Below are 13,789 nucleotides of genomic sequence, written 5' to 3' on the forward strand. Positions count from 1 at the left end.
ATTTCCCAGAATCTGAAACCTTGAAATAGTTACTTCTTTCTCTTTGGATTATCCCTGTGCTGCATGGTGGGTCCATCTGCGGCTTCCCCAAGCTTCAACAATCAGAATCCCAAGGACTATGAGGACCATGACAGCAATCCCCATCCTGATGAGATTCTCAGTTGTGTGATCCCGGTTCTCTGTGTCTGTGGGTTTAAGACAAACTAGTTACAGAGTCCATGGATTGTCAAAATTCACTCAAGATAACCACACACCCACCCGGTGCCCCTTCTTTTCCTGGACACAGAGCTTTGTTAATCTCTGTTGTGTTATAACTTTGAATTTTCTTTATTCATTTGTGTTAAGTTTTGACATGTTCTAGGATGTACTAATGGTCTCAGTTGAACCTGAGAACAGAAGAAGAAGAGTAGGTTGTGTGTGCTCTTAAAAAGAACTGAGTGTTTCTTCTGAATTATGTCTCATTATTTCCTGTGAATGCCCATCATTCTCATCATATAAGCTCAGGAAGTTCTGGGATGATTCTTTCCTTTGACAAAGCTGTGTTCCCTCTCTTATTCTTAATATATTCTTTAGGATCACTTTGCTAAAGGAAGAGCCAATGATATACCAGTGAAAACAGCAAGTTCAGTGTAGAATAAATTGAGAAGACATTTCAGGTAATGAACCCTGAGTCACTGCACTTAGTATCCATGGGCGCATTCTGAGTGTGGTGTTTCTGGTGAGCTCATTAGCAGTTATGCAGACTCAGATACACAGTTCTGGCTTGATTTCCACAAATGATTGGTTTTGGTAAGCGTTGGTTCCACTGTTAAACTGTCCTTCCATCTCTTCTTTGATCGTGTGTGTGTGTGTGTGTGTGTGTGTGTGTGTGTGTGTGTGTGTGTGTGTGTAACAGAAAAGAGAGTAAATGGTAAACCACTGGGCTTTTATCTAATAGGCCTTTCAATAGAATATCAATGTCACACCAAGCACAGATCCCAAAACTGATATATCTAATCCTTAATTTTTCCATCTTTACAAATAACAGTTATTGAGACAAACAGAACAAGCTGAAGAGTGATGAGAGAATGCATGAGGTCTCCAATCATTTTATCGCTTTAGAAGACTCAAGTGTCAGTGGTGGAGACTTTCTGAAGGTTCTATCCCCAAACCTTCTCTTGCTTAGATGGGTACCCCAAGGGAAAAACAAAAGAAATTACTAGCCATCACCTCTTAAATGAAGTCTGAACCCACACAATCTCATTTCCTCTATTTCTCTCTGAAGAAAAGGTTGCAGACTTCAGAAAGAAATTGAGTTTGATTGAGACTGCAGGATTTCATTTTGCTTAATGTGATCATTGTTATGTTTAGGCTGTCATGGAGAATTCTGTCTTTTTGAGTTGAGCTGTGGCTTTGAAGCTGCTTTGAATAGAAGGAGAATATACCAGGCATTGTAGTTATTGTGAGGCTACCTCCCCCTCTGCAGACACCAAGGGCCATGAATGCACCGAGAGCAAGGGTCTGCCAGGGATCCCGTGTATACGAGAATTTGAAGCTGATGAGAATAGGTTGTCACTGGGGACCAGTTTCTACTTAGTGTTCTACATCTGTCTGTGGCTTCCCAAAGATTTTGTTTCAGATGGCCTGAAACCTCTGCGTTCCATCAGCAAGGAATGTAGTGAGCATATCTAGAAGGATTTAGGTTGGTATCCACCATCATGATAGTGATATCCTTCTGACACTCTACCACATTTAAAACTCCAACCTAGAAAATACTCGTAAATGGAGAATGCTGAGATATCCCTTCCGCTAAGAAAGATCTGGATCACCGTGTCAGCTGGGATCATGAGCCTCATGGGGGCACTGGCATATGAGAAGAGGTAGAGAGATGGTTCTTCCACAGTGGAGATAACAGAATCCATTGAGAATACTAGAGCTATGCCTCAAGAGCTAGACAGAAGGAGTCTGAATGCATTGCTCCACAATGTGAGACAGATCCACTAAAGAAACAGGTTATGTAGCCCTCCTCTCTCAGGAGAGGTCACAGCATGGTTGTCACAGAAAAAAATCCTTAGACATATGGGTCATATTTTTCCAATTTATCCTCAGAAAAGTAGCAGCCCCAAAAGGGCTTCTTGGCAGAGAGGGCTTCTTGGACAACCCTAGAGGAAAGGTGACATGGTAGGAAAGGGATGGAGGCACTGATTTTTACCAAATACTTGTCCCCTCCCATCCTGACCTGCACATGTCACTGCTTCTCACCAGGCGTGGGCCTCTCACACAGAAACTAGCCTTTGCATTTTGTCATTTGGTATTTGTCCTCCACAGAGGAGCCAGCTTGTGCCAAAGGGCTTAGGGTCTCATAAAATGATTGGTGAGTGACATGCTGACTCACCTGAGATGTGTATTTCCAGGGGCTCACTGGGTTGTGACCACAACTGTGGGGTATCCTTGTAGTACCCATAACATCTGAATGTCCCTATGTGGTTTAGGGTCATGTGCTCCATAGGGAGATGGGCTTGGTACGTTGTAGTAGAGCGTTTATACTGTGGGTCCAGGGACTTGGTAAACTTCACATTATCCTTGGTGAGAATGAACTTATCATATCGCTTCTGTGAGACGCACAAGAGGGTCACATTTCCTCCTGATGGCACCACAGGTCTAGGCAGGGCTGACAAGCTGGGTTTAGTGTAGTAGATTCCTAGGAGAAAAGGAGGCAGACTGTTACATGGGCTCACACAGCCACAATGTTCCCCAGGGCTAGTGTGTGGGAGGGGAATACTCCTGAGAGCAGAGCCTGGGCCAGAGTCTCTGACTGTACACTCACCTGTCACTACCAATTCCAGGGTGTCACTGCGCTCTGACCACCCAGCCAAGCTGTAACAGTAACAGCGATATTGCCCTGCATGTTCCTTGGTCACATCATGGCCTTGTTCCCAGGCTCCTCTGGGGTCTGTGTTCCCCAGGGGTTTTGGCTCCCCTCTTTATGCAGAATGTATATTTCTGCATCTGGAGTTCCCTGACACCAGATAGTCATGGAACTCCTGGAAGAGATCACAGGGCCTGGCTCAGCCTTGATGATGGGTTTCTGGAGGTTTCCTGCAAGGAAATAATGAGGTGGTTCTGTCTGAATGTGGCACAGAGAGGTCACTCTGTAAAATAGCATGTAAGCTCAACCAGAGTAGCACAACTCCACATAAAGACTTATCTCTCTCCCGGATATCCTAGCTTTCCTATCAGTTTATACATTAGAATCTGTTTCTTGCATCCCACTGTCTTCCATGCTCTGTGTCAGTGGGCTAAAGGGCCCTGGCTCCTCACACACACCACACATCAGGCCTCCCTTAGCACCCATGTCATTTCAACATCCTGTGGTTACTCACCTGAGAACAGGAGCTCCAGGGGGTCACTAGGATATAACCACAACCAGGGACTGTTACTGTCTTGTCTGTAGCAGCTGAATGTCCATCTCTGGCTGGAGGTCACTGGACCCACAGAGAACAAGGCCTGGTACTTCTTAGTAGAATAGTTATACTGTGAGTCCTGCTTCCAGTAGCCCTTCTGTGGTCCTTCCTTAGTCAAAATAAACTTGCTGTATTCATCAGAGATACACTGGAGGGTGACATTCCCTCTTGATGTCACCACAGGGCTGGGCTGGGCTGATAGGCTGGGCTTGGTGTATGTTCCTAGCAGAGAAGGAGGAATCAGTTATGTGTCAGGCCTTATTTTTCTCTGGGTGGTTTGTTACCACACAGAGCGGACTGACTTATTCACAGTGAAGCCTGGGGATGATGCATTGTTTTCTCTCTCACCTGTCACCACTAGCTCCAGGGGGTCACTATGTGCTGACCATCCATCATGGGTCTGATAGTAACAGTGATATTTCCCTGCATGGTGCTCATCAATTCTTGGGATGGTGAATTCAGCCTTGTTCCCAGGCCTAGGTGGACTTTTAGAGCACCACACATCTGGACTTCCCTCTCTACAGAAACAGTACTTTTTGGCTCCTGTGGTCCCCTCACACAAGAAGGTCACCATACTCTTCATGGAGACTATAGAGTCTGGTTGTGCTTTGAGCACAGGCTTAAGAGAGTTTCCTGCAAGAAGATGAGCAGTTAGTTCCCAGGACATCCATCCTCAGATTGCAGTTCTCAACCCCGTGACCCTCCAGCCACCTGCAACATCAGCACACATGTGGTCTTTTCCACACTCACTACCCATGCATGGCTCCTGGACATGAAGAGAAGAGCTGGTCAGGACAGCTGTGGACACTCACCTGCCAGCACTGGGGTCCTGAGATCCAGAATCAGTCCTGGAAGAGAGTTCCTTGTGAGAAGTTTGTCCCTGAATCTTGAGGAGATCCTTCCCTCTGTAGAACCTCCTAACCCCCAGGGGTTTCCTGCTGGACCCATGCTCATTTATGGGCTTGGGTCATTCCTAGACTACAGTGTCCTCTCCCTCTTCAAATCTCACCCAGACAGAGCAGGGATGTGAAGGTTAAGGTCATGGCTTCTCCTCCCAGAGGCTGCAACCGTGCTAGAGAGGACAGAGGTAAAGAGCCTGCCAGGAGGGATAGAAAACACAGGGTGTGGCCCTTGAAGGCAGGGGCACATGGTTGTACTTTAGCAGGCCCACAGGAAGAGGAACTGCCATCCACAGGCACCAGACTCTAACTTACCAATGCTGTGGCTAGGAGAGGCTGTAGACCTTCTGCAAACAGATCTTACATAGATGATGTTTTCCACATCATCACCAATATCTGCTTCACCTGTCCTCCTCATACTCAGAGCCATATTGTACCAGACATGTATGATCATCTCAAGTAACAATACAAATTTAAGTGTTGTTTTTCTTTGTTCATTTTCACATTTCTTGTGTAGTATTTCCCTCTTTTCAATATTTTAAAATGTTTCTGAGGGGGGTCTTGCTGTGTATATCTGCACAGAATGAAATTTATAATCTTTTCCTCATAGTCTCAGTGTGTATCATTATTTCTGATTGTTAGATTTTTTGATATGTGTGCTTTCCATTACCACTTTTAAATTATATTCATCAATTTATTCATCCATTTTTAGTGTTTGTGGTGTGTGTGTGTGCGTGCGTGCGTGTGTGTATGTACGTGTACTTAAATACATGCATATGGATCCTGTGTATCTGACTCACATCTTAAAGTTGGCACCTATACACCGAGTCATCATCCCACTATTAAAACATTTATCATAATATTTTAAACTTGTTCTGCTTCCATTAAAAAAATTTTGGTCTCCAGTGTTCTTGGGACCAAAGGGGTCCCAGGTTTATTTTTTAGTTTCTTGGGACCAAAGTTGTTGGTGTGGCCACCATTCTTCTTGCAGCATTTTATCCCACAGTGGTACAGGCAGCATTTGTGGGCAGCATTGTGTCATCTTATTGTAGTTGTAAACTATTAGAAGCTAGCAAAGGAATGGCTAGGTGATGCTACCACAGAAGCAATGCTCCAGCTGCATGGTGGACTCTTCCTGGATGTTGTAGTCAGCCAGGCTTCTTTCTCCCTCCATCTTCCAGTGGCAAATATCAGAATTTGCTAGTATTTTGGTGAGATGATTTCTAGGTCCTCAATCTATGCCTTAATATTCTCAATTGTGTCACTGAATTCAACCTCAAAGATGACGGACTTGCACTTCAGTGGGTTGACAAAGATTGGCATGTTGATGCCTGCACTGTGCCATAGTTCAAGAGAAAGAGCCAGTAAAAATATTTTTTTCCCTTTATTTTTGTTGTTAGGGACTGACAACACAGCCTCCAGTACCCTTAACACAGACTGTACAGGTGAATGACATCCCAGTTTATCATGTAATTTTCACTGGATTGTCTTTTAATTATTTTTCCTTTGTTATCTTTTTATTATGCTTATATGTGTAGTTGTTTTATTGTTGTATTGAGTCTGGCTCTGTCAATGAAGTCCTCACTGTGCGGAAGCTGGTTATGTATACCAGTATAGGCTGGACCTCACAGAGTTACTCCTGTGTCTCCTTCCCAAGTGCTGGGATTATTGGTGTGGACCACGACATCAAGCCTCAGGTTTAAAATGTAAGCCTTTGAAAATGTCATAAACTGTCCGTACAGTGTTTTGATGGAATCTTCCCAGTTTTTCCTCCCCTATTCTCTCAGCCTCTCTTGCTTGTTCCTCTCCTTATTTGCCTGAATTTCTTTTTGATTCCTTCCCTGACCTTCTGGTTGATGAAAATGGGCTGTTTAATTCCATGCAGCTGTAAGAGTTCCCATTTTTCTTTTCATTTATTGAATTTGAGTTTCATTCCATTGTGGCTGAGCTGATTCTTGATGTGAGCTCATCTTTCTGTTGCAGACACCTGCCCTGTGACCCTAAGTGACCTGTCCTGGAAAGCGTTGTTGGGCACTGTGGGTTGGAATGTCATTGCACGTTTCGTGTATTTGGTCTGAAGTGTTGCCTCTGTCTTCTGCTGCCTTACTGGTGTTTTGTCTAATATTAAGTTGCCATAGAGATCTGTATCATCTTGTTCTCTGTTCCTGAATCTCTGCCAGTGCGTGCTTTTATGTGGGTGTTTATATCTTAAATATTTAGATTTATTATTTTTTACAGTTATGTGTATTTTTCCTGTATGTATATATATCCACCATGTGTGGGCCTTGTGCATGTGGTGTTCAGAAAAGAGCATTGGATTCCCTGAGCCTGGAGTTACCACTGGTTGTGAACCACGATGTGGGTGCTGGCACTGATGAGTCATCTGCAGGAACAAGAATTGTTCATTAGCACTGAGCTATCTGCCCAGCCCTGAATAAATGTTCATAATGTTATAATTACTGACAATTTTAGTTTTTGCCTATATGACATAATTTTATTCTCTTGTAGCAACCATGTGCTAGCCCAGATTCTCACTGAAATTCAATTTTATATCCAGTATCTCTCTCTCTTTTTCCCTCACTTTTAGAAATTAGTTCTCTGAGAATTCTAATCCATGAGTTTGTATTTAACTCATTCCTGAAATTTCTCCCAATCTACTGCCCTTCATGTACACCTAACTTTCTGTTCTCCATTTCTTCCATGCAGTTCAAATTGTGCTGTCTTTATATTCTTGGCCATCTTATCAGTGGCCACAGCCTTATCAAAAATTGACTCACCTAGAAGCTCTTTTTTTTTATTAATTTATTCTTGTTACATCTCAATGTTTATCCCATCCCTTGTATCCTCCCATTTCTCCCCCCCCCCCCATTTTCCCATTATTCCCCTCCCCTATGACTGTTCCTGAGGGGGATTACCTCCCCCTATATATTCTCATAGGGTATCAAGTCTCTTCTTGGCTACCTGCTGTCCTTCCTCTGAGTGCCACCAGGTCTCCCTATCCAGGGGACATGGTCAAATGTGAGGCACCAGAGTACGTGAGAAAGTCGTATCACGCTCTCCACTCAACTGTGGAGAATATTCTGACCATTGGCTAGATCTGGGAAGGGGTTTAAAGTTTACCTCCTGTATTGTCCTTGGCTGGTGCCTTAGTTTGAGCGGGACCCCTGGGCCCAAATCTGCCTATCATATTGTTCTACTTGTAGATTTCTAGGACCCTCTGGATCCTTTTATTTTGCTGTTCTCCCATGCTTCTCTCATTTAGATTCCCAATAGTATGCCTTCCCCTCTGTCCCAGTTTCCTGGTAAGTGAAGGCTTTTGTGGGACATGCCCCTTGGGCTAGTATGCAGATATAAATGAGTATATACCATTTGATTCTTTCTGCTTCTGGGTTAACTCACTCATTATGATCATTTCTAGCTCAATCCATTTATCCACAAATTTCAGGAATTCCTTGTTTTTAATAGCTGAGTAGTATTCCATAGTGTATATGTACCATAGTTTCTTTATCCACTCTTCTACTGAGGGACACTTAGGCTGTTTCCATGTTCTGGCTATTATGAATAAGGCTGCTATGAACATGGTTGAGCAAATTCTCTTGTTGTGTGCTGGAGCATCTTCTGGGTATATTCCAAGGAGTGGAATAGCTGGGTCTTGAGGAAGCCCTATTCCCATTTTTCTGAGATAGCACCAGATAGATTTCCAAAGTGGCTGTACTAGTTTGCATTCCCACCAGCAATGAAGGAGTGTTCCTCTCTCCCCACATCCTCGCCAGCATGTGGTGTCACTTGAGTTTTTGATCTTAGCCATTCTGATGGGTGTAAGATGGAATCTCAGAGTTGTTTTGATTTGCATTTCCCTGATGACTAAGGAGGTTGAGCATTTCTTTAAGTGTTTCTCAGCCATTTGATACTCCTCTGTTGAGAATTCTCTGTTTAGTTCCAAGCCCCATTTCTCAATTGGGTTATTTGGTTTGGTGGTGTTTAATTTCTTGAGTTCTTTATATATTTTGGATATTAGACCTTTGTCAGATGTAGGGTTGGTGAAGATTTTTTCCCAGTCTGTAGGCTGTCGCTTTGTTCTCTTGACAGTGTCTCCTGCCTTACAGAAGCTTCTCAGCCTCATGAGGTCCCATTTATTAATGGTTGACATTAAGGCCTGGGCCGTTGGTGTTCTGTTCAGGAAGTTGTCTCCTGTGCCAATATGTTCCAGGCTCTTTCCCACTTATTTTTCTAAGTGGCTTAGTATCTCTGGTTTTATGTTGAGGTCTTTAATCCACTTGGATTTGAGTTTTGTGCAAGGTGACAAATATGGGTCCAGTTTCATTTTTTTTTACACATAGACCTCCAGTTAGACCAGCACCATTTGTTGAAGATGCTATCCTTTTTCCATTGAATGGATTTGGCTTCTTTGTCAAAAATCAAGTGACCATATGTGTGTGGATTCATATCTGGGTCTTCGATTCGATTCCACTGATCAACCAGCCTGTTGCTGTGCCAGTACCATGCTGTTTTAATTACTATTGCTTTATAGTACAGTTTGAGATCAGGTATGGAGATTCCTCCGGAGCACCTTTTATTGTACAAGATTGTTTTAGCTATTCTGGGTTTTTTGTTTTTCCATATGAATTTCGGAATTGAACTTTCAATGTCTTTAAAAAATTGTGTAGTTATTTTGATAGGGATTGCATTGAATCTGTAGATTGCTTTTGGTAGGATGGCCATTTTTACTATGTTAATTCTCCCGATCCATGAGCAAGGAAGATCATGCCATCTTCTCAGGTCATCTTCAATCTCTTTCTTCAGAGTTTTGAATTTTTTTCATACAAGTCCTTCACTGCTTAGTTAGGGTAACTCCTAGATATTTTATATTGCTTGTGGCTAATGTGAAGGGTGTGGTTTTTCCTAATTTCTTCCTCTGCAAGCTTGTCATTTGTGCATAGGAAGGCTACAGACTTTTTTGAGTTAATTTTGTTTTTTTTTTTGTTTTATGTTTTTTGTTTTTTGTTTTTTAATAGCAATAGAAACAGGACCAATTTATTAATAAATAGAAAGGCCTGCCTAAGATAGGAATGGGACAGAGAGGACAGAACAGTTTGAGGCACAAAGGCTCTGAACCACAAGGATCTTGTTCTTTTCTAGGTTATCTGCACTGGCCCCACCTTCTCTATCATTTGGAAATCCTGTTTTCTTTTTTTTTTTTTTAATCTTTTTTTTTTTTTTTCTTGTTACATCTCAATGTTTATCTCATCCCTTGTATCCTCCCATTCCTCCCCCCCCCCCCATTTTCCCATTATTCCCCTCCCTATGACTGTTCCTGAGGGGGATTACCTCCCCCTATATATTCTCATAGGGTATCAAGTCTCTTCTTGGCTACTTGCTGTCCTTCCTCTGAGTGCCACAAGGTCTCCCCCTCCAGGGGACATGGTCATTGAGTTAATTTTGTATCCAGCCAATTTGCTGAAGGTGTTTATCAGCTTTAGGAGTTCTCTGGTGGAGTTTTGAGGGTCACTTATGTACACTATCATATCATCTGCAAAGAGGGATAATTTGACTTCCTCCTTTCCCATTTGGATACCCTTGATCTCCTTTTGTTGTCTTATTGCTCTGGCTAGAACTTCGAGTACTATATTGAAGAGATATGGAGAGAGTGGGCAGCCTTGCCTGTTCCCGATTTTAGAGGAATTTCCTGAGTATCTCACCATTACTTTGATTTTGGCTATTGGCTTGCTCTATATAGCCTTTATTATGTTGAGGAAAGTGCCTTGTATCCCCGATCTCTCTAAAACTTTAAACATGAATGGGTGTTGAATTTTATCAAATGCTTTCTCTGCATCCAAGGAGATGATCATGTGGTTTTTTATTTTCAGTTTGTTTATATGGTGGATTACATTGATGGATTTCCGTATATTAAACCATCCCTGCATGCCTGGAATGAAGCCTACTTGGTCATGATGAATGATATCTTTGATGTGCTCCTGTATTCGTTTTGCAAGTATTTATTTGTATTTTTGCATCTATGTTCATAAGAGAAATTGGTCTGAAATTCTCTTTCTTTGTTGAGTCTTTGTGAGGTTTAGGTATCAATGAGACTATGGCCTCATAGAATGAATTTGGTAATTTTCCATCCATTTCTATCTTTGGAGTAGCTTGAAGAGTATCGGTATTAGCTCGCCCTTAAAAGGTCTGGTAGAATTCTGCACTGAAACCATCTGGCCCTGGCTTTTTTTTTGGTTGGGAGACCATCGATGATTGCTTCTATTTCTGTAGGGGAAATGGGACTATTTAGCTTGTTTATCTGTTCTTCATTCAACTTTGGCAAGTGAAATTGATCAAGAAAATCGTCCATTTCCCTTAGATTTTCAAATTTTGTGGCGTATATGCCTTCAAAGTAGGATCTTATGATTCTTTGAATTTCTTCAGTGTCTGTTGTTATGTCTCCCTTTTCATTTCTGATTTTGTTGATTTCAATACTGTCTCTCTGCCTTTTAGTTAGTTTGGCTAATGGTCTGTCTATCTTGTTGATTTTCTCAAAGAACCAGTTTTTGGTTTTGTTGATTCTTTGGACGGTTTCTTAGTTTCTAATTGTTAATTTCAGCCCTGAGTTTGATTATTTCCAGGCGTCTACTCCTCTTGGGTGTTTCTGCTTCCTTTTTTTCTAGGGCTTCCAGTGTGGTTGTTAAGATGCTTATGTGCGATGTTTCCAATTTCTTTTTAAAGGCACTTAGTGCTATGAATTTTCCTCTTAGCTCTGCTTTCAATGTATCCCACAAATTTGGGTATGTTGTTCTCTTCATTTCATTGAATTTCAGAAACTCCTTGATTTCTTTCTTTATTTCTTCCCTGACCCAGGTGTCATTTAGCAGAGAGTTGTTTAGTTTCCACGTACGTGTAGGCTTTTTGTTATTTCTGTTGTTGTTGTTGAATTGCAGCCTAAGAGCATGGTGATCTGATAGGATACAAGGTATTATTTCAATCCTCTTGTATCTGTTGAGGCTTGCTTTGTGACCTACGATGTGATCAATTTTGGAGAAGGTTCCATGGGGTGCAGAGAAGAAGGTGTATTCTTTCTTGTTTGGGTGAAAGGTTCTATAGATATCTGTTAGATCCATTTGACCCATGGCATTGGTTAATGATGTTATTTCTCGGCTTAGTTTCTGTTTCAATGACTTATTCTTCAGTGAGAGTGGGGTGTTGAAGTCTCCACTATTATTGTGTGGGGATCGATGTGTGGTTTAAGCTTTTTTAGGAGATCTTTTACAAATGTGGGTGCCCTTGTATTGGGAGCATAGATGTTCAGAATTGTGATGTCATCTTGGTTGACTTTACCTTTGATGAGTATGAAGTGTCCTTCCTCATCCCTTTTGATTAATTTTGGTTGAAAGTCTATTTTGTTCGATACTGAAATGGCTACACCTGCTTGCTTCTTGTGACCATTTGCTTGGAAAATTTTTTCCAACCTTTTACCCTGAGGTAATGCCTTTCATTATGGGTGAGATGTGTTTCTTGGATGCAGAAGAATGTTGGATCTTGTTTATGTACCCATTCAGTTAGTCTGTGTCTTTTTATTGGAGAATTGAGGCCATTGATGTTGAGAGATATTAATGACCAGTGACTGTTAAGAGTCTTAATTTGATGTTGTTTCCAGTCGAGCGTTTGTGTAGTTGTGTTTTTGCCATGGGATAGTTATCTATTTCCGGGTAGTTTTGGTTGTAGCTTGACCCTTTGGGATGGAGTTTTCCTTCTAGTACCTTCTGTAAAGCTGGGTTTGTGGATAGGTACTGTTTGAATTTGTTTTTGTCATGGAATATTTTGTTTTCTCCATCAATGGTTATTGATAATTTTGCTGGGTAAAGTAGTCTGGCCTGGCATCTGTGGTCTCTTAGTGTTTGCAGGATCTCTGTCCAGGCCCTTATGGCTTTTATGGTCTCTGCTGAGAAGTCGGGTGTAATTCTGATAGGTTACCATTAAATGTTATTTGGCCCTTTTCCCTTGCAGCTTTTAATATTTTTTCTTTGTTCTGCAAGTTTTGTGTTTTGATTATTATGTGGCGGGCAGCTTTTCTTTTCTGGTCAATTCTATTTGGTGTTCTGTAGGCCTCTTGTATGTTTATAGGCATTTCTTTCTTTAGATTGGGGAAATTTTCTTCTATGATTTTGTTGAGAATAGTTTCTGGGCCCTGGAGTCTGATGTCTTCTCTTTCTTCAATGCCTATTATCCTCAAATTTCTTCTTTTCATGGTGTCCTTAATTTCTTGGATGTTTGTGTCAGGAGTTTTCCAGATTGGCATTTTTCTTTAATGGTTGATTCAATATCTGTGATTGTATCTTCTAGCCCTGAGATTCGTTCTTCCATCTCTTGGATTCTGTTAGAAAAGCTCACCTCTGTGTTGCTCGCCTTCTTCTCTGCGGTCTCACGTTCTCGTTTTCTTCTGTCTGTGTGTTTATCATTGATCCATTTTCATTTTCAGATCTTGAACTGATTTTTTGATTCTTTCATCTGATTTTTTTGTATATTCCTGAGTCTTCTTCCATTGCCTCTTTATAGGTCTTCAGAGCTTGAACCGTTTTATCTATTTCTTTCATCTGGTTGTTTGCATTTTCCTGCAATTTTTCCAGTTCCACTCTATGTGCTTCTTTTATATCTCTCACCTGTTTGTCTGCGTCTTCCTGCATTTGATTACGAATTTTATTTGTTTCCTCCATTATCATCCTCATTACTAAGGATTTGAGGTCATTTTCTTGTATTTCCGTTGTATTTGAGTTCTCTGGGTTGTTTTCTTTGGGATAGCTGGAAACTGGAGACGCCATGTTGTTTTGGGTTTTTTTGCGTATGCTTTTTCGTTGTCCTTTAGACATCTTGCCGTCTTTGTTTTTGTTGGGTAGCTTCCAGAGTTGAATGGACGGTGTCTGACGATAGATTCACTTGTTTTCTCACGATTTCCCTAGGCTGGGAGCTCAAAGCTTCACTGGTCTGGATGTTAGGAGGTTAGCCCTGTTGTTCTGGTCTCTCACAGTCAGTGATCCTCAGCCCCCCTCTTCCGTGGATCCTGCAGTTGATCTGGGTCTCTGAATGAGCGTTGGGTCAGGCCAAGGTATCCACAGCCCTCTGTGTTCCCTGCCAAGTCCAGCCAGGAGCACTGGGACCGAACCACGGGCCGAACTCAGCTAGATTCTCAGGGCCTGAACCATCTGCCAAGCTCAGCTAGGGATTCTGGGCCCAAAATACACACAGGGTCCAGCCAGAATTTTTGGGCTGGGACTACGCACCAAGCTCCGCTAGGGCCTTTTGGCCCAAAGTGCGTGCTGTGGTCTGTTATTGACTCAGGGCCCGAACTGACCACCAATCTCAGCCAGGAATTCTGGATTCAAACTGCACACTGTGTCCAACCAGAGTCTTAGAGCTGGTGGAACCGAGAGCTCTGTCCAGCCTGCGCCACAGCAGGAGAAC

General features: G+C 42.2%; 1 protein-coding gene and 1 pseudogene across 1 annotated transcript in view; one reads left to right on the forward strand and one right to left on the reverse strand.

Moving 5' to 3' along the window:
* Ndufa3 (NADH:ubiquinone oxidoreductase subunit A3) overlaps window positions 1–13,789 on the forward strand; it is a 331,527-nt gene that overhangs the window by 316,746 nt on the left and 992 nt on the right. The gene's annotated exons all lie outside the window — the stretch shown is intronic.
* On the reverse strand, window positions 2,035–4,772 carry LOC127203006 (leukocyte immunoglobulin-like receptor subfamily B member 3; annotated as a pseudogene).

Source organism: Acomys russatus, chromosome 19 (assembly GCF_903995435.1).
Source record: "Acomys russatus chromosome 19, mAcoRus1.1, whole genome shotgun sequence".
NCBI lineage: Eukaryota > Metazoa > Chordata > Mammalia > Rodentia > Muridae > Acomys > Acomys russatus.